Source organism: Pleurodeles waltl, chromosome 4_1 (assembly GCF_031143425.1).
Source record: "Pleurodeles waltl isolate 20211129_DDA chromosome 4_1, aPleWal1.hap1.20221129, whole genome shotgun sequence".
Lineage (NCBI taxonomy): Eukaryota > Metazoa > Chordata > Amphibia > Caudata > Salamandridae > Pleurodeles > Pleurodeles waltl.
The window spans coordinates 98,631,629-98,651,175 of record NC_090442.1 but is presented as its reverse complement, the minus strand read 5'-3'; positions in this window follow the sequence as shown (position 1 = coordinate 98,651,175).

Genomic DNA, 19,547 nt, shown 5'->3' with positions numbered 1-19,547 from the left:
TTCTTGGAGGCTTGGCCCATTGTTCCAGGGTACAAGTGTCCAGCACTTCCCTGTTGTGCTGCCTGTGACCTGGTCACAGCACACACCCATTCAGGGAGGTCCAGCATCTGTGCATGGACCCTTCTCTCCACCTCTGACCATTCAGATGCTTCAAGATCATTTCCCAGCAGACACTCTACTGGGAGGGCAGGAGCTTCAGCTACCTTCTTAGGGCCAGTCACACCTCCCCATTCCAGACTCACCATGGCCATGGGATGGAGTTTGGTTCTGCTATCTGCATAAGTCACTTGGTGGAAGACACCAGGTAAGACCTGTTCTGGAGAAACCAGCTTCTCTGTGACCATTGTCACACTGGCTCCTGTATCTCTCAGAGCTTCCACCTCAGTCCCATTGACTTTAGGCCTCTGTCTATGCCTCTCCATGCTGGGAGGTAAGGTGGCCATAGTTGCAATGTCCACCCCACCCACAGATACTAAGGTGACCTCTGTGTACCCTGATCCCAGCCCTGGGCCAACTTCCACCCCCAACCCTACCCTAGCAATCCCCTGGGATTGCCCACCAGTGGGGCGCTTCTTGGAGCAGATAGCATCTCCTCTTTTGTGTCCAGGTTGATGACACTCAAAACACTTGCCGGCCTTAGCAAGCTCCTGAAACTTTCCTGCTTTAGCAGGATCAAAATTCTTTCCCTGATACCCTTTCCCCTTAGAAGTGGAATGGCTCGGGGCTCCCCCGACCTGAGAAGTTTTTGGGGATTCTTGTGAGGACTCCTTGGGCTTTTTATCATCTTTCCCTTGGTTCTTCCCCTGAGAAGAACCATGTCCTCCCTTCTTCTGATCACCCCCTGGGGGTTTCTGGTTAACCCTAGTTCTTAACCAGTCATCTGCTGCCTCCCCCAGCTCTCTGGGGTTGGTCAACTTAGAGTCAACTAGATACTGGCCTCTTGGACACAATTGGTTAGAAGGTGCTCCCTCATAATCAAATTGTACAGCCCCTCAAAGGTACTTACCTTGTTGCCCTGTATCCAGCCCTCTAGTGCTTTTACTGAAATGTCCACAAAGTCCACCCATGACTAGGTGCTTGTCTTTTGGGTGTCCCTAAACTTGAGCCTATACTGCTCTGGGGTCAGACCAAACTTTTTAGTCAAGCATCTCTTCATACTGGGGTATGAGTCTGCCTCCTCCCCCCTCAAGGTTAGGAGCCTATCCCTCCCAGAGTTGGGAACCAACTCCCAAAGAAGTGAACCCCAGTACTGAGGCTTGACTCTCCTCATCTGGAGTGCCCTCTCAAAGGCCCCCAGCCACTTATCTATATCATCCCCCTCTACATAGGCAGGAACCACCCCTTTGGGTAATCTGGGGCAAAAACCCCCACCCAGGGACACCTCAGCTTCTTTGTCGCTGCCACCATCTCTTTTCTCTTCCCTTGCCCACTTTTTCTTTTCTAGGGCCAGCTTCTCTGCCTCCAAAGCTATGAATGCTAGCTGGGCCTCCAGCTCTCTTTCCCTGAGGGACAGGTTCACTCCTCCTGAAGGGACCCCCTTCCGCCAACTAGCTTTGGGTCTGCCCCTAGTGACTGTATGTAATGAGGACCGGTCTTCCTCATCCTCACTTAGGCTCAGATGCCCTCCCTCCCCTGAGTGGTTGGAGCTAGCATCCTCCCCTACTTCTCCCTCCTCTGGAACTTCTTCTGGGTCTACCTCTTGGGCCTCAGCCCATGCTGTCAGGGACTTGATCAGGACCTGCTTCCTGAGGTCAGTGGTTGCAGGCAACCCTCTTTCAGTACACAACCCCCTAAGCTGGACTACTGTCAGTGTGGGTAGGCTAGCCAGATCAAGCTCCATGGTTCCCTGGTTTTGTGTCAACAAAAACTTTTTGCAAAAATTGGAAACAAGAATTTAGAAAAATCACAAAAATTCAATAATTGAAATTAATCCAAATTAAAAATTAAAAACAATTTTTGCACTAGGACAATTTAAAGGATTTTTAATTTGTTTTACTTAAAACTGTAACGTGATACTGAACACAAGTACAGGATCCCACCACTGCTCACCAAAAATGTTGGAAAATGGGTTATTGGTAAGGGCAGGTAGGTACCTACACTTAGCAATGGGCCACTAACCTCCACTAAGGTCCAGTTAGGTCTCAGTAAATTAGCCCCAGCTCAACCCTTGGTAGCTTGGCAACGAGCATCAAGGCTTAACTTAGGAGACAGAGTGTAAAGCATTCAAATATCACAAAACAGTAATTAAATAAAACACAGGAAACAGTTTAAAAATCCAAAACCAATTTATGAAAATAGAATATATTTTTATCTTTAAAATGACACCAAAACGAATAAAATCGGATAAGGGGAACCGGAGATATGAATTTTTAAAGAATTATTATTTTTTTAGCTCCTAGAAACAAAAAGCGCCAATCGGGTCATCTGGTTGCACCTCGACTGGGGCAAAGTCAAAGTTTAAGGCCGACAGCGATGGAGCCCTGCTCGGCTACAGGCTGCGGGAGGCCTCGGTTAAAAGTTTACCTTCACACTTAGGTGGTCATTACGACCCTGGCGGATTACTTCAGCCAGGGCCGTGGGACGCGGTGGCACCGCCGACAGGCCGGCGGTGCCCAGCGGGGCATTCTGACTGCGGCGGCTTAGCCGCGGTAAGAGAAGGGAAACTGGCGGTCTCCCGCCGGTTTCCCGCTGCCCCCAAGGAATCCTCCAAGCCGGCGCAGCTTGCTGCGCCGGCTTGGGGATTCCGACTCCCCCTCCCGCCATCCAGTTCCTGGCGGTTCTCCCGCCGGGAACCGGATGGCGGGAGGGGGAGTCGCGGGGCCCCTGGGGGCCCCTGCAGTGCCCATGCCAACAGCATGGGCACTGCAGGGGCCCCCGTAAGAGGGCCCCAAAATGTATTTCACTGTCTGCCTTGCAGACAGTGAAATACGCGACGGGTGCAACAGCACCCGTCGCACCTTCCCACTCCGCCGGCTCTATTACGAGCCGGCATCCTCGTGGGAAGGGAGTTTTTCCCTGGGCTGGAGGGCGGTCTTTTGGAGACCGCCCGCCAGCCCAGGGAAAAACTCATAATACCCTCCGCGGTCTTCTGACCGCGGAGCGGTATTATGGAAGGCGGAATTCTGGCGGGCGGCCTCCGCCGCCCGCCGGAATCGTAATCAGGCCCTTAGTCTTTTTTTCGCACATTTTATTCAGCGGGATGAACCTGCCAGTCCAATCCGACCTCCTGGAGCCTTTCTCCGGATACGCGATGCTGGAATCCTCGGTGGAGATTTTTACCTTCGGACTTAGTAGTTTTTTCAAGGTGAAAATCCTTCGACCGGGGTAAACCTGGATCTTGATCCGACGTCCGTGGAGCCCTCCTCGGATACGCTGGCTGGGAGGTCCCGGTCAACTTTTTACCTTCGGACTTAGTCTTTTTTTCGGAGATTTTTCTTTACCGGGATGAACCAGTAAATCAGGCCGGGTCGCGGTTGAGGCAAGCCGGCTAGAGCTGCCGCGGCGGGTCGGTCCCTCTATGGAGCTTTTTTCAAAAGTTGTCCAAACTTCTCCAAACTTCTGGGGCTTCTCCCAGATGTCCTTTTAAGGTTCTTTTGGGGTCCACAGCTCACCCCAAGGGTCCAGAAGTTCTGAGATGGTCCTTGGGGGGTGCGGACTACAACTCCCAGAATGCACCTGGCACAAACTCCTTTTTGGCCACTGGACAGTGGTCAGCTGGTCGCTTTCTTCAGGAGTTGGTGCAGGGGACTCTGGATAGCAATTTTTCACCTGTAGCAAACAGGGAGTCCCTCCTTGAACCAGTTGAAGCCAGGCAAAGTCCTTCTTGTGGTGAAGCCCAAGTGTGCAGCTGGTGCAGTCCTTCTGAGTGCAGGTTCCAGGTGCAGGCCAGGGGTCCAGCAGGGCAGTCCTTCTTCTCCTTTGGTTCTTCCTTGTTGGAATCTGATGGGGATCTGAGGTGTGGTTGCAGGTCTGCCAGTTTTATCCTTGCTCCTGGGTGAAAAGCAGGGGGGTCCTGGTTCTCCAATCAGGTGCAGGGTCCTTCCCCCTGTGATGACCACTTCCGGGGAAGTGTGGCAAAAATCAATCCCAGGAGGCAACATTCTCAAAAAATCCATCATGGCTGAATCAGATTTTTGGAGGTTACATCTGGCTGAGCCCACCCACTGGTGTGGCTAAAAATCATAAACACACCCCTCTCCTGCCCTCTCCTAATCTAATCAAGGGGGCACCTAGTTGTCTGGGGTTGCAGGATGTGGGGGTGTTGCTGGTTGCTCCAAATGTCCTTCTTTGCCTTTGAAGACCAGTTTGGCAGCCCTCCCCCTTCCTGCCTCACCATCTGCTGAGGGGAGATTCCCTCCCACAGGCACATTCCTTTGTGTGAAGCCAGGCCACTTCACACCTCATCAAGGCAGATTGGTCAAGCTGCTCAAGGCTGGCCAATCAGAGCACAGCAGCAAAAACAATGCAGGGCTGAAATTGGCAACTTTTCAGGTAAAGTTTTAAACTCTTTACCTGAATAAGTTATATTAAATCCAACAACTGGAAGTTGTGGGATTTATTACAACAATTAATTTGATACCAAACTCTTGGTATGCATCATTTAAGGAGACTTTAAAAATTAAAATAAAGTCTCCCCATTCTAGCCTATGAAGGCCATTTACTGCAATGAGGGAAAAACGAATTTGGCTGTTTTTACCTCACCAGGGCTTATAAAACTATTTTTATAAAGTCCCTGCTTATAGTTACATGGCACCCAGCCCTAGGGGCACATAGGGCATACCTTAGGGGTGACTTATATGTAAAAATAAGGCAGTTTGAGACTTTGGAACTACTTTTAATTCCAAAGTCGAATTTGCATATAATTTTAATTTAAAAGCAGCCAGCAAGGCAGGCCTGCCTTTAAAATGACACTGGGCACCTCAGCAGTGCACCTATGGGTGCACTACCTTTGCTGTGGTCCCTAAACCTACATGCCCTACCATATACTAGGGACTTATAGGAAGGTTAACTTAGCCATTTATAATTAGCCTAATTTGCATATCTATTTTACACAGAGCACTGGCCCTGGGACTGGTAAGCAGTACCCAGGGCACAGCCAAGAGTCAGTAACCACCAGTACCTGTCCAAAAAGTGTGGGGGGTGACCAGGGCAAAAAGGAGGACTTTCCTACACAGGGTCCCAGCACACTTTCAAATCATAACTTATCATCAGCAAAGGCAAAATGTCAGGGGGTAACCATGCCAAGGAGGCCTTTCCTTACACTTGTTTGCTAATGTGAGCAGGAGTAGACATGTGCTTCTATTTGGGTGTGGTGTAGACATGCACTTCTAATTGGGTGTGGTGACTCATCCACATGTGGAAACTCAACTGCTTTCCTGATTGGCTATAAATAGCAGAGTGAAGCATGCCTCCCTGCTTGGCTTTGTTTTGCTTCCTGATCTCAGCATCTGATTTGGCATTACAGCCCCTGCTGTCATCCTCGTATTCAGGACTTTTGAGGCAATTTTTTCTTCGTTCCGACACCAGGCATTCCTCCAGCACACCGGAAAAGACTGCATCTAAGTGACTAGTATTCTCTAGGGAGTTTGTTCTTTGAGCGCCATGCTTCCTTAGAACAGCTGGTGTATTTCAGACCTCATATTTTGGCAGGGTGCTTATCTTGAAGAGACAAATGCATTTCTGAACATTCTACATTATTATTGTAGTTACTTGCCTAAATGTGCTTCAGAAAATCTTCTCGAGCTCAAGGACTACAAAAAGTGACAGTGCAATTTTAAAAGAGCATTTATGTGACTTTTCTTTCTCTAGTAGCATAACTATTGGATTTAAATTGTGTCATTCATGCCTGTGTTTCAGGTTTGAGGAATTTTGTTTTGAAGGGTTTTTCACACACACAGTGAAACCAAACCAAACTGTACCACCCTAACTGTTTAAACCCAGAGTGGACATTTGTATTTCTTGGATTGTTTTTGTTCCTCTTAGTTTAACCCTATGCATGCAGGAAAGGTACATGTGATATATTTAGTGCCCTTGTTTGTTTTCCTTTTGCATGATAAGTGCAACCACAGTTCTAATTGTAGTGTGCAACAGTGAATCTCTGTGAAGCCAGCCCTAGTGTTGCAGTACTTATTGTTATGGTACTCAGTTTTGGTTTTTGGTAATGCAGTGTTAGTAATTGTGCCAACAGTTATTATTATCCAAGAAAAGTGCTGGAGAATCCTGGTGTTCTTCTATTATTCCCATACCCATATCAGAAAGAGAGATTCAGTTTCAAGGAAGTTGAGTGCACTAACTCTAATATCACTCTGTCAACAACGACCTGCCCCTCGAAGATACAGGGTGCCTGGCTGGACCGGCAAGACGTGGCAGTGTTTTGTCTCTTTCTCTTCCACTCCCCCTTTCCTTGGGTTTCTGTGTCCACCAGGAAGTGCTGAGAGGTGTTCCAGGAGGTCAGGGGGGATACCATGGCACCTGCAGATATCCTGCTTTTCAGGTGAGTGGCCCCGTCTCAACATGAACGGGGTACAAATAAATTATTTGGGGTCATTACGACCTCAGTGGTCTTTTTGCCGCTCGGCGTATTATGACTGTTGGCTGCTCTCCGTCGTTATTCCGACGGAGAGCCACCAACAGCCATACTTGCGGGTGCCGGGGAAGTGGAGGTTGCTCCACCTCCACCGCCACGCCAACAGAACACCGCCCAGCGAATCACGTCCTGTGATTTGCCGTGGCGGTGTTCTGTTGGCGGTGTGCTGTCGGCGGAGCTGCCCCCATGGCTCCCGTCCCCTCCTGGAGGATCGACAGACCAGGTAAGTCGATCGTCCGTTAGGGGAGGGGGCTGGGGGGTGGTGTTGTGTGTTGTGTGCGTGCATGGGGGTGTGCGTGTGCGTGTGTGTATGTAGAGGGGGTGTGTGAGTGCGTGTATGCTTGCGGGGGTGTTGTGTGTATGGGAATGAGTGCATGTATGGCTGTGGGTATGTCTGTATGGATGTGTGCATGTATGTTTGAATGTGGGTGTGCGTGTCTGACTGTGTGTGTGGATGTAGGCATGTATGTCGGGGTGTGTGCGTGTGTGTGTTGGTGGTTCCTGCATGCATGTCGGGTGTGTGTGAGTAATGTTATGTTGGGGGTCGGGGTGGGGAGGGGGGCCCTGCCACCTTTGGGTGGTGGCAGGGGTGGTGGGGGGTGTAGGGGAGGGAGTCGGGTGGGGATGGGGGGTGGGGTAGAGTCCCCTATCAGTGCCAGGGAAGGAATTCCCTGGCACTGATAGTGCTTACCGCCATGGATTTCATGGCGGTTGAAACCGCTGGAAATCCACGGCGGTAAGCCGGGTCCAAATACCTCCAGCGGTATACTGATGGCTGCCGGGCTGGAGACCCAGGTCTCCAGCCCGGCGGTCGTCTCCGCCCTGGCGGGCGGGACGGAGAACCGGGGGATGACCATGGCGGTAACCGCCATGGTCATAATACACCAAGGTAAGACCGCCAGCCTGTTGGCGGTCTTACCGCCGGTTCTCCGCTATCCGCCAGGGTTGTAATGACCCCCATTGTAGAGGCTCCATCATGGACACCTGGCCTGGTTTGTGTAGGAAAGTACCATCATGCCTGGCATGTTACCCCCATTTTTACTTGTGGGTCAGTTTGTTTTTGCCTGTGTCACTGCGAGACTGCTATTCAGGACCCCAGTGCTCATAATTTGTGGCCGACATGTGTTCCCTGTGTGGTGCCTAACTGTATCACTGAGGCTCTGCTAACCATAACCTCAGTGTTTATGCTCTCTCTGCTTTTAAAATTGTCACTGCAGGCTAGTGACTATTTTCACCAATTCTGATTGGCACACTGGAACACCCTTATAATTCCCTAGTATATGCTACCTAGGTACCCAAGGTATTGGGGTTCCAGGAGATCCCTATGGGCTGCAGCATTTCTTTTGCCACCAATAGGGAGCTCAGACAATTCTTACGCAGGACTGCCACTGCAGCCTGAGTGAAATAACGTCCATGTTATTTCACAGCCATTTTACACTGTACTTATCCGCTTTGCTGCCAGGCCTTTTCCCCCTTCTGTGCCGGGCCTTTTTTTGGCTATTTGGGGCAGTTCACACTTAGGCCCTCATAACTTTTTGTTCACATAACCTACCCATGCCAAATTTACGTCCTTTTTTTCCAACATCCAAGGGATTCTAGAGGTACCCAGACTTTGTGGGTTGCCCTGAAGGAGACCAAGAAATTAGCCAAAATACAGTGAAAATTTTGTTTTTTTCAAAAAAATGGGAGAAAAGGGCTGCAGAAGCAGCTCCTGGTTTTTTCCCTGAAAATGCCACCAACAAAGGGTTTGTAGTGGCAAGATCACCATCTTCCCAGCTTTCAGGAACAGGCAGACTTGAATTGGAAAACCCAATTTTTCAATACAATTTTGACATTTTACTGGGACATACCCCATTTTTCTATTTTTTTGCTTTCAGCCTCCTTCCAGTTAGTGACCAAAATGGGTGAGGAAACCAGTGCTAGATCCCAGAAAGCTAAGCATTTCTGAAAAGTAGACAAAATTCGGAATTCAGCAAGGGGTCATTTGTGTAGATCCTACAAGTGTTTCCTACAGAAAATAACAGCTGAAATAAAAATATATTGAAATTGAGGTGAAAAAAACAGCCATTTCTCTCCACATTTTACTCTGTAACTTTTTCCTGCGATATCAGATCTTTGAAAGCAATATACCGTTACGTCAGCTGGACTCTTCTGGTTGCGGGGATATATAGGGCTTGTAGGTTCATCAAGAACTCTAGGTACCCAGAGCCAATAAATGAGCTGCACCTTGCAATGGGTTTTTATTCTATACCGGGTATACAGCAATTCATTTGCTGAAATATAAAAAGTGAAAAATAGGTATCAAGAAAACCTTTGTATTTCCAAAATGGCCAAAAGATAAGGTGTTGAGAAGCAGTGGTTATTTGCACATCTCTGAATTCCGGGGTGCCCATACTAGCATATGAATTACAGGGCATTTCTCAAATACACTTCTTTTTTACACGCTGCCTTACATTTGGAAGGAAAAAATGTAGAGAAAGACAAGGGGCAATAACACTTGTTTTGCTATTCCGTGTTCCCCCAAGTCTCCCGATAAAAATGGTACCTCACTTGTGTGGGTAGGCCTAGCGCCCACGAAAGGAAATGGCCCAAAACACAACGTGGACACATCACATTTTTTCACAGAAAACAGAGGTGTTTTTTACAAAGTGCCTACCTGTGGATTTTGGCCTCTAGATCAGCCGGCACCTGGGGAAACTTAGCAAACCAGCACATTTTTTAAAACTAGACACCTAGGGGAATCCATGATGGGGTGACTTGTGGGGCTCTGACCAGGTTCTGTTACCCAGAATCCTTTGCAAACCTCAACATTTGACCAAAAAAACACTTTTTCCTCTCATTTCGGTGACAGAAAGTTCTGGAATCTGAGAGGTTCCACAAATGTCCTTCCACCCAGCGTTCCCCCAAGTCTCCTGATAAAAATAGTACCTCACTTGTGTGGGTAGGCCTAGCGCCCACGAAAGGAAATGGCCCAAAACACAACGTCGACACATCACATTTTTTTCACAGAAAACAGTGCCTACCTGTGGATTTTGGCCTCTAGCTCAACCGGCACCTGGGGAAACCTAGCAAACCAGTGCATTTGTGAAAACTAGACACCTATGGGAATCCAAGATGGGGTGACTTGTGGGGCTCTGACCAGGTTCTGTTACCCAGAATCCTTTGCAAACCTCAAAATGTGGCCAAAAAAACACTTTTTCCTCTCATTTCGGTGACAGAAAGTTCTGGAATCTGAGAGGTTCCACAAATGTCCTTCCACCCAGCGTTCCCCAAAGTCTCCTGATAAAAATGGTACCTCACTTGTGTGGGTAGGCCTAGCGCCCACGAAAGGAAATGGCCCAAAACACAACGTGGACACATCACATTTGTTTCACAGAAAACAGTGCCTACCTGTGGATTTTGGCCTCTAGCTCAGCCGGCACCTGGGGAAACCTAGCAAACCAGTGCATTTGTGAAAACTAGACACCTATGGGAATCCAAGATGGGGTGACTTGTGGGGCTCTGACCAGGTTCTGTTACCCAGAATCCTTTGCAAACATCAAAATGTGGCCAAAAAAACACTTTTTCCTCTAATTTCGGTGACAGAAAGTTCTGGAATCTGAGAGGAGCCTCAAATTTCCTTCCACCCAGCGTTCCCCCAAGTCTCTCGATAAAAATGGTACCTCACTTGTGTGGGTAGGCCTAGCGCCCACGAAAGGAAATGGCCCAAAACACAACGTGGACACATCACATTTTTTTCACAGAAAACAGAGGTGTTTTTTACAAAGTGCCTACCTGTGGATTTTGGCCTCTAGATCAGCCGGCACCTGGGGAAACTTAGCAAACCAGCGCATTTGTGAAAACTAGACACCTAGGGGAATCCATGATGGGGTGACTTCTGGGGCTCTGACCAGGTTCTGTTACCCAGAATCCTTTGCAAACCTCAAAATGTGACCAAAAAAACACTTTTTCCTCTCATTTCGGTGACAGAAAGTTCTGGATTCTGAGAGGTTCCACAAATGTCCTTCCACCCAGCGTTCCCCCAAGTCTCCTGATAAAAATGGTACCTCACTTGTGTGGGTAGGCCTAGCGCCCACGAAAGGAAATGGCCCAAAACACAACGTGGACACATCACATTTTTTTCACAGAAAACAGTGCCTACCTGTGGATTTTGGCCTCTAGCTCAGCCGGCACCTGGGGAAACCTAGCAAACCAGTGCATTTGTGAAAACTAGACACCTATGGGAATCCAAGATGGGGTGACTTGTGGCGCTCTGACCAGGTTCTGTTACCCAGAATCCTTTGCAAACCTCAAAATGTGGCCAAAAAAACACTTTTTCCTCTCATTTCGGTGACAGAAAGTTCTGGAATCTGAGAGGAGCCACAAATTTCCTTCCACCCAGCGCTCCCCCAAGCCTCCCGATAAAAATGGTACCTCACTTGTGTGGGTAGGCCTAGCGCCCACGAAAGGAAATGGCCCAAAACACAACTTGGACATATCACATTTTTTCACAGAAAACAGAGGTGTTTTTTGCAAAGTGCCTACCTGTGGATTTTGGCCTCTAGCTCAGCTGGCCGCAAACCCCCCTGGGAGCGACACTTGCCTACGGGGTCGCCCCTGCGTGACATTGGCACAAAAAAAAAGATCCTCTGTGCCTAGTTGTTTCTGCCCCCCCCTTGGGGGCAGAGTGTCCTAAAATCGGCCCCAAACGGGGCAGAAATGGTCTAAATACAATTTGCCCCCCCAGGGGAGTAACCCTTGTCTAATGGGTCGCTCCCCATCTCTAAAAAAACAAAACAAAACAAAAAAACACAATTTATTTTTACCCCTGGCGCCTAATAACAATACGCCGATCTGCCCGAAGGGGGGCAGAAATGGCCTAAAATAAATTCTCCCCCCCCCCGGGGAGCGACCCTTGCCTACGGGGTCGCTCCCCTTATGTGAAATTCACAACAAAAAAAAACCTCCCTGTTGTCTATTGGTTTCTGTCCCCCTTGGGGGCAGATTGGCCTCATAAAAATAGGCCAATCTGCCCCCAAGGGGGGCAGAAATGGCCTAAATATAATTTGCCCCCTATGGGAGCGACCCTTGCCTAAGGAGTCGCTCCCCACCTCTAAAATAAAAAAGAAAACAAAAACAAAACAAAAATTTTTTTTTATCCCTGGTGCCTAGAGGTATCTGCCCCCGGGGGGGCAGAAAAGGCCTTAAAAAAAAAATGCCCCCGGGAGCAACCCTTGCCCAAGGGGTCGCTCCCTCATGCCAGTTTCATTTTTTTAAAACATCCCTGGTGTCTAGTGGGCGTTTCAAAAGCCGGATTGCTTTGCAATCTGGCTTTTGAAACGCTCAGAGAGACTTCAAAGGGAAGGAAATTCCTTTCCTTCCCTTTGAAGCCTCTCTGAGCCTCCCCCACATGATCGGAAGATAAATGCTTTGCATTTCTCTTCGATGGGAGGAGGCCCTGTGACAATCAGCGCGTAATCGCGCGCTGATGTCACAGGAGGGTGGAGGGGGTCGGGGCGGAAGGGGAAGGGCTTCTGTCCAAATTTGGTGGAGGTAAGTCCTTGCCTCCCCACGCCAGATAGTATTCCTGTGTACTGCGTGATCTGCAGCTGCTAGAGCTTCTGTGCACTTTTGTAAGGAATCCTTCATGCACAGCATAGCCCAGGTCCCCAGCACTCTGTCCTGCATTGCTCAACTTGCTGAGTTGACCACCGACTTTATGGGACCCTCTTTTGTTGTGTTGAGACGACCGAAGTGCTCAGATTTCTTCAACGCCTGTTCAAGTACTTCTGCGGGTGCTGCCTGCTTCTGTGTGGGCTCTCTGTGTTGCTGAGCGCCCCCACTGTCTCCTCCTCCAAGGGGCCACCTCCTGGTCCTTCCTGGACTCAGGCAGCACCCATTTTCTTCAACTGCGACTCTTGCAGCTATCAAGGCTTGTTTGCATTCTTTCTGCGTGGAAACAACTCTGCGTCCTCCAGCACGCCGTGGACATCTTTTGACCAAAGGAGAAGTTCCTGGCACCTTCCGTTGTTGCAGAATCTTTGGCTTCTTCCACCCGGAGGCAGCCCTTTTGGACCTTCATCCGGGGTTTAGTGGGCTCCTGCCTCTTCTGGACTATTGCGTGACTCTTGGACTTGGTCCCCTTCCTTTGCAGTTCCTCAGGTCCAGGAATCCATCTTCAGTGCTTTGCAGTCAGTTGTTGTCTTTGCAGAATCCCCTATCTCGACTTTACTCTCTTTCTAGAGTAGTAGGGTAACTTTACTCCTACTTTTCAGGGTCTTGGGTTTGGGTATCTTGGACACCCTTAGTGTTTTCTTACACTCCCAGTGACCCTCTACACACTACACTAGGCCTGGGGTCCATTTGTGGTTCGCATTCCAATTTTGGAGTATATGGTTTGTGTTGCCCCTAGGACTATTGTCTCCTGTTGCATTCTATTGTGTTCTACAGTGTTTGCACTACTTTTCTAACTGTTTACTTACCTGATTTTGTTTTGTGTGTATATTTTGTGTATATTACTTACCTCCTAAGGGAGTATATCCTCCGAGATACTTTTGGCATATTGTCACTAAAATAAAGTACCTTGATTTTTAGTAGCTCTGAGGATTGTGTTTCTTCTGATATAGTGCTATATGATATAAGTCGTATAGTAGGAGCTTTGCATGTCTCCTAGTTCAGCCTAAGCTGCTCTGCTATTGATATCTCTATCAGCCTTAGCTGCTAGAACACTACTAATCTACTAATAAGGGATAACTGGACCTGGCACAAGGTGTAAGTACCACAAGGTACCCACTATAAGCCTGGGCAGCCTCTTACAGTTTGATTTTAGCCTCCCCGTGACTAAATGCAAACAATGAAGGGGGGGCTCCCTCTTGGAGCCACAGACGGCCCTGGGGACCGCCACCACCTGGAGCAAGCTCCTGCTACCTTCTGAGGGCCCACCCTCAGTAGGCAGATGTTTACTTTTGCTTGGTGGGAGGTGGCAGCTCCCACCAAGCAAAGCAAACATTACTCCGCTTTCAGCAATGGGAGGTATTTAAAGTAATTTCCTCCTTGCGGTAGCAATGCAGCCTGCCACAGGAGACGGGAGCCAGCTGAGACCACAGGGGCCTTCAGGCTACCCCTACGGTCCCAAAAACACTGTAGGAAAAATCATATTGGCAAAGTACCTGAAGCACAAGGTCACTGAAAATATTTCCTTGGCATCCTTAGTGTAAGAGATGTACTATATATTTACCCAACGAGGTAACACTTACGAATTAGCCAGTAGAAACTGTTCCAGTTGGGTAGACATTTTGCACAAAATGGTGGCCTCATCTAGATAAATATGCATGGCAGTATTCATTCTGGCATGATGCTTGTTTTACATTAATTAAATCTCAACAGGAAGCACTTACAGATATAAACAATGCAGGTGCTGAAGATGAAGCTGCAGTTGTGTAAACTACTAATCATCCACATGTCTAGTGGATGGACATTGCCACCTTGAAATGTTATCTGTAATCCTTGAAGGAGGTGTTAGCATCTTTGCGTTTTTCGAGTGCAAGATCTCATGTAGTGACAGTGATTGGGGTTCTTTCTTCTTACCTGCTGCTGAGACCCAACCCCCCACCATGCACAGCCTTCGGCCATGTGCGACGTGGGGTTGGGTGGTCATAGGGGGTTGTCCACAGGGCCGGGCTACTGGCTGCTGGATGAAGTCCAGGCTCTGTGGCCAAACCAACCACACATGACCAAAGGCCATATGTGGTGCAGGGTTGGGTAGTTATAGGGGATTGATCTCAAGACCTGGCTGCAGAACAGGCCCTGTGGCCAATCCCTGCTGCACATGACCAAAGGCCATGCATGGGAGTGGTTGGAATAACGTTTAGTAATTACGATTACTTTATGTTAAAAAGCCATAGAAATTCATTGAAAAAAAAACAAAGGTTACAGGGAGGTTAGTGTTAGGAAATAGAATTTAAAAAAAAACATAGAAATACACTGAAAAAACAAAGGTAAGAGGGAAGTTATAGTTAACCTCACATTTTATATGTACAAAACCATAGAAATTCACCTGTTAGAATTTTTGAATTAACTATAATTCATGCCCTAATCTAACTGCAACTCTTGCCCTCGCCATGCACTGCTAATCACCCCAGATATTACAGCACTCATGGCATCTTTTATAACATCATTGATAACATCACTGTAACATCTGCTGTAAAAACAATCATGAACAAACTGTGCATGGCAGGGGTGTGAATGTTTGTTTGTAGTGTCAGAGGAATTTGTGTTTTCATAGCTTTTTAAAAGGTTGTGTATTTCTTTTTCTTTGAGTGGGAAGTATGTCTGTTTGGGTGTGTGGGAATGATTGTCTCTAATGATTGTATTTGAATAGGGGCTCATGAACTGCGCCAGATGTGGTGGGTAGTAGCAAGTTGCTGAAATGGGTAAAGGCCTGAATAAGGATGTCTATTTTGTTAGTGAGGTAAGATATAAAGGCCAAGGGTGCAAACAAAAGGGGCAGTGGTGTATAGGAAAGGATTGAGGTTTATGTTGTTCTTTTATGGAAGGTTTCAGGAAGGAGCTTGTGGTTCAGTGGAGTTGGATGCGGGAGGGGTGAGGTGTACAGAAGTGGAAGGTTAAGGTGCAAAGGTTTCAAAAGGTAGTTGGGTGTGATGACACAGGGAATGAGTTAATGGCCCGATTATATCCTATGGTTTGTAGATTTCAGTGGACGTGATATCTGTCAATAGTATGACGTAGTAACGCGTCCACCGGTATCTAACCAAAGCTCTTAATCTTTTTTATAGAAGTCAAATATCTCCAGCAGGATGAAGCTGCAGACTGTGTCTGACAAGGGCTCCAGGAGGCTGGAAACGTCTCTGGTGAGGGACAGCTGAACAGGATTTGCTACTGTGGAGAATAACGTGGTGGGAGCTATCGCAAAGTCAAGCTGACTGGTGATGCACCTTGAGTGTTTCAGCAAGCAGGTAGGGCCCTGTATCCTCTCGGTTCTCAGTGCACAGTTTGGTATAATTGCACTTGTTTTGAATTCAGGCTTTCTGATCACCTTTAGCACCACATCTATGGGACAAGGACTGGATGGAAGCCACGTGGCATATCAGGACTTAAGATGGATGGAGCCTTTTCTGTCCCTGAGGCTGTGAACAGGAGGCCTGACAAGTAGCCCATAGAGTCACTCTGGATGTCCTGGGTACAAGCAGAAGTGCAGGTCTCAAGCAGTAGGGCAGTTCTCTGAGGGCACAAGGCAGGGTTCAGAATAGTCCTTTTAGAGCAACAGGATAATTCCCTGAAGTACATAGCAGGACACAGGCAGCAGAACAGTCCTTTGAGAGTCCTTTCAAAGGCCCATAAGTGAACAGAAGAATGTGCCTGAGAGTTCTGTTCTTACACCTAATGCCCACTTCAAATATGGAGAAACTTCTGGAGGCTTCTCCCCACTGAAGTGTCTGAAATGTCCTCCTTCCCTGCTCTAGTCCCATGATGTCTGGAGTCACAGTAGCCTGGTATGAAGTTCTTTGTGTGTACTGTGATGGAGGCTTTGAGGTGCAAGTGGGGCTTGTAAGAAGGTAGCCTCTTTCTAGCTTGGTTACCCCAATATGGCCTGTATGTCAATGTGTTTGACTGTGTCTACTGTGAGGAAATTGACTCCGTCTTCAGGACCCCAGTAGTTATGCTCTCACCCTTAAATTATGGTTTTTACATACTGGTAACCCAGTATTTTACCCACAATTGGCATACTGGTGCCCCCTGATGAGTGCCTAGTATATGGTACTTAGGTACCCAGGGCATTGGGTTTCCAGGGGATCCCTATGGGCTGCAGCATATCTTTTGCCACCCATAGGGATCCCATGCAAAGACTTCTGCAGGACTGCCACTGCAAGCTATGGGAAAAGGTGCAAGCACCCTTTCACAGCCATTTACACTGCACCAGGTCACTTATAAGTCACCCTTATAGCAGGCCCCCCAGACCTGACGGTAGGGTGTAAAGTGTCTGTGTGTGATGGGACCCCTGTACTAGCAGAGGTGCACCTGTGACCTTCAGGACCATTTAACCAGACTTCATGACTGCTGGGACGCCATTTTACGCGTGTACTGGACATATGTCATTAAGTATGTCCAGCTACATAATGGTAACTCTGAACATAGGCATGTTTGGTATTAAACTCGTAGGAATCATACGCCCATGCTTTTGCAAGCATTGGTTTTATGATTCCATGCACTCTGGGAGCTCCTTAGAGGACCCCCAGTATTGCCATTGCAGCCTTCTGAGGTTTTCCATGCATCCCAAGCTGCTGCCACCTCACAGAAAGGTTTCTTCCCTCCCGTTGCTTGAGAAGTTCAAGCCTAGGAAGGCAGAACAAAGGATTTCCTTTGGGAGAAGGGTGTTACACCCTCTTCCTTTGGAAATAGGTGTTACAGGCTTGGGAAGGGTAGCCTCCTCTAACCACTGGCAATGCTTTGAAGGGCACATTGGGTGCCCTCCTTGCATAATCCAGTCTACACCGGTTCAGAGACCCTAGCCCCTGATCTGGTGAGAAACTGGACAAAGGAAAGTGGAGTGACCACTCCCCTTTCCATCATCACCCCAAGGGTGGTGCTCAGAGGTCCTCTAGAGGGTCCCTGGGTTTTGCCATCTTGGATTCCAAGTTGGCAGGAAACTCTGGGAGCATCTGAGTGACCAGTGCCAGCAGGTGACGTCAGATCCCTCCCCTGATAGGTGCTTACCTGGTTAGCTGACCAATACCCCTTTCTGGGCTATTTAGGGTCTCCCCCTACGGTGGTTCTTCAGATTGCATGGCTCCAGCAGGAATCCTCTGCATCCTCCACTTCAACTTCTCACTGAAGAAACTGCATCTGGACCCTTCAGGAACTCTACAAACTGCAACAAAGAAGCAAGACGCCTTTTGCATCATTGTATCTTCAGCTCCTGCCAGCAACTGCAACTGTTTACCGGTCATGCATCCTCTGAGGACAGCCCGTCTTCAACCTGCACCAGAAGAGCGAAGAAATCTCCTTTGGGGTGAAGGAGTCGCCCCTGTGCTTCCCCAGGCACGTACTACAACAACAACTGGCTGTGTGGATCCCCTCTCCTGCTGAGCTGCATGGATCCTGCATCATAGGTGGGTGACTGAAGTGGTCCCAATGGTCCTGACGTCCTACTGTCCAACTTTGGTGGAGTCAAGAGCTTGTCTCTTCATGCAAGACAGTACTCCTGTGCACTGTGCAAGGCTTGTTGGCATCTTTCTGCAACATTCTTTATGCATCTTGCAGCCCCTAGCACTGTATCCTGGGTGGTTCTCTGGCGGCATGGGAGCCTTTGTCACAGTGCTGCATGAGCCTCTTCTTGAACCTCCTTTGTCCCCGTGCTGTGGGACTCCTGTGCATGCTGCCTGGTGTTCTGTGGGCTTTCTGAGTTGCTGAGAGCCCCCTCTGATTCCCCCTCCTTGGTAGAGTCCACCTGGTTCTTCCTGGTCCCGGGCATTGCCATTCTCCACTAACCGCAAGCTTCACATGTGCCAAGGCTTGTTGGCGTCTCCAGTGACCCAAACCACTGGAAGGAACATAATCTGTGGATTACAGACTGTATATAAGTGAATGAGATTTGGAATAAAGACTTTGGATTCATCATTCAACTTGACTGGCTAATTCCAGGATCATTATGATACATTTGGACTGATGTATTGAAGTTGAAAGTTTTTTGTGAAGTGTTCACTTTATATTCGTGACTTTGTGTTTTCTTTTGTTTTTATATATATCTAGAAGGGACCCTCACTATATTTAATTTTGTAGTTAGAGGTGTTTTTCCTCTGAGGGTAGGGTGTTTCCCTATTGAGGTTCCCTGCCATTTACTAGGGTTAGTTCATTACCCGTAGCGCCATTTATCCTTAGTTTCACACCCTGCTCCTGTGCATGCTGCCTGGTGTTCTGTGGGCTTTCTGAGTTGCTGAGAGCCCCCTCTGATTCCCCCTCCTTGGTAGAGTCCACCTGGTTCTTCCTGGTCCCGGGCAGTGCCATTCTCCACTAACCGCAAGCTTCACATGTGCCAAGGCTTGTTGGCGCCTCCAGTGACCCAAACCAGACTGCAATCCTCCATCCGGCTTAGGAAATCACTTGCACCAGCGAGGAACCTGACTCCATCTTCTTGGGTGCAATACTGACTGTTCTTCTTCACCAGTGGTTCTTCTTTTGCACCTTCATCAGGGTCTACGGGGGCTCCTGTTCTCCTTGGGCTCTTCTGTGCTTCTAGGACTTGGTCCCCTTCTTCCGCAGGTCATCAGGTCTAGGAATCCACTGTCGGTGTCTTGCAGTCTCTTCTGGTTCTTGCATAATCTTCTTTCTCATGACTGTGTGTATTCTGGGAAAGTTACTGTGTTTTACTCCTGCTTTCCTGAGCACTGGGTTGGGTTAACTTTGGGGTTTTCTAGTACTCCCAGCGCCCCTCTACACACTGCACTTGCCTAGGTGGGAAACCGACATTCGAATTCCACTTTCTTAGTATATGGTTTGTGTTCCCCCAGGCCCATTTGTAACTATTGTGATTTTCACTAATTGCACTCTTTTCACACCTGTTTTTGCATACTAGTGTATATAATTTGTGTATTACTTACCTCCTAAGGGAGTATAGTCTCTATGGTATTTTTGGAAATTGTGTAACCCATATTTTTGTAACACTGATTGTTTTCTTTCATGTGTGTGAGTACTGTGTGACTACAGTGGTATTGCATAAGCTTTGCATGTCTCCTAGATAAGCCTTGGCTGCTCATCTACAGCTACCTCTAGAGAGTCTGGATTCTAGATACTGCCTACATTTCACTAATAAGGGATAACTGGACCTGGTATAAGGTGTAAGTACCATAGGTACCCACTACAAACCAGGCCACCGTCCTACAGGGGTGCTCAATTTTCTACCTACCAGTCCTACCAGAATGGCCCATCCTGCCACTACCCCTTCTCTCTAGTGAGTAAATGTCTT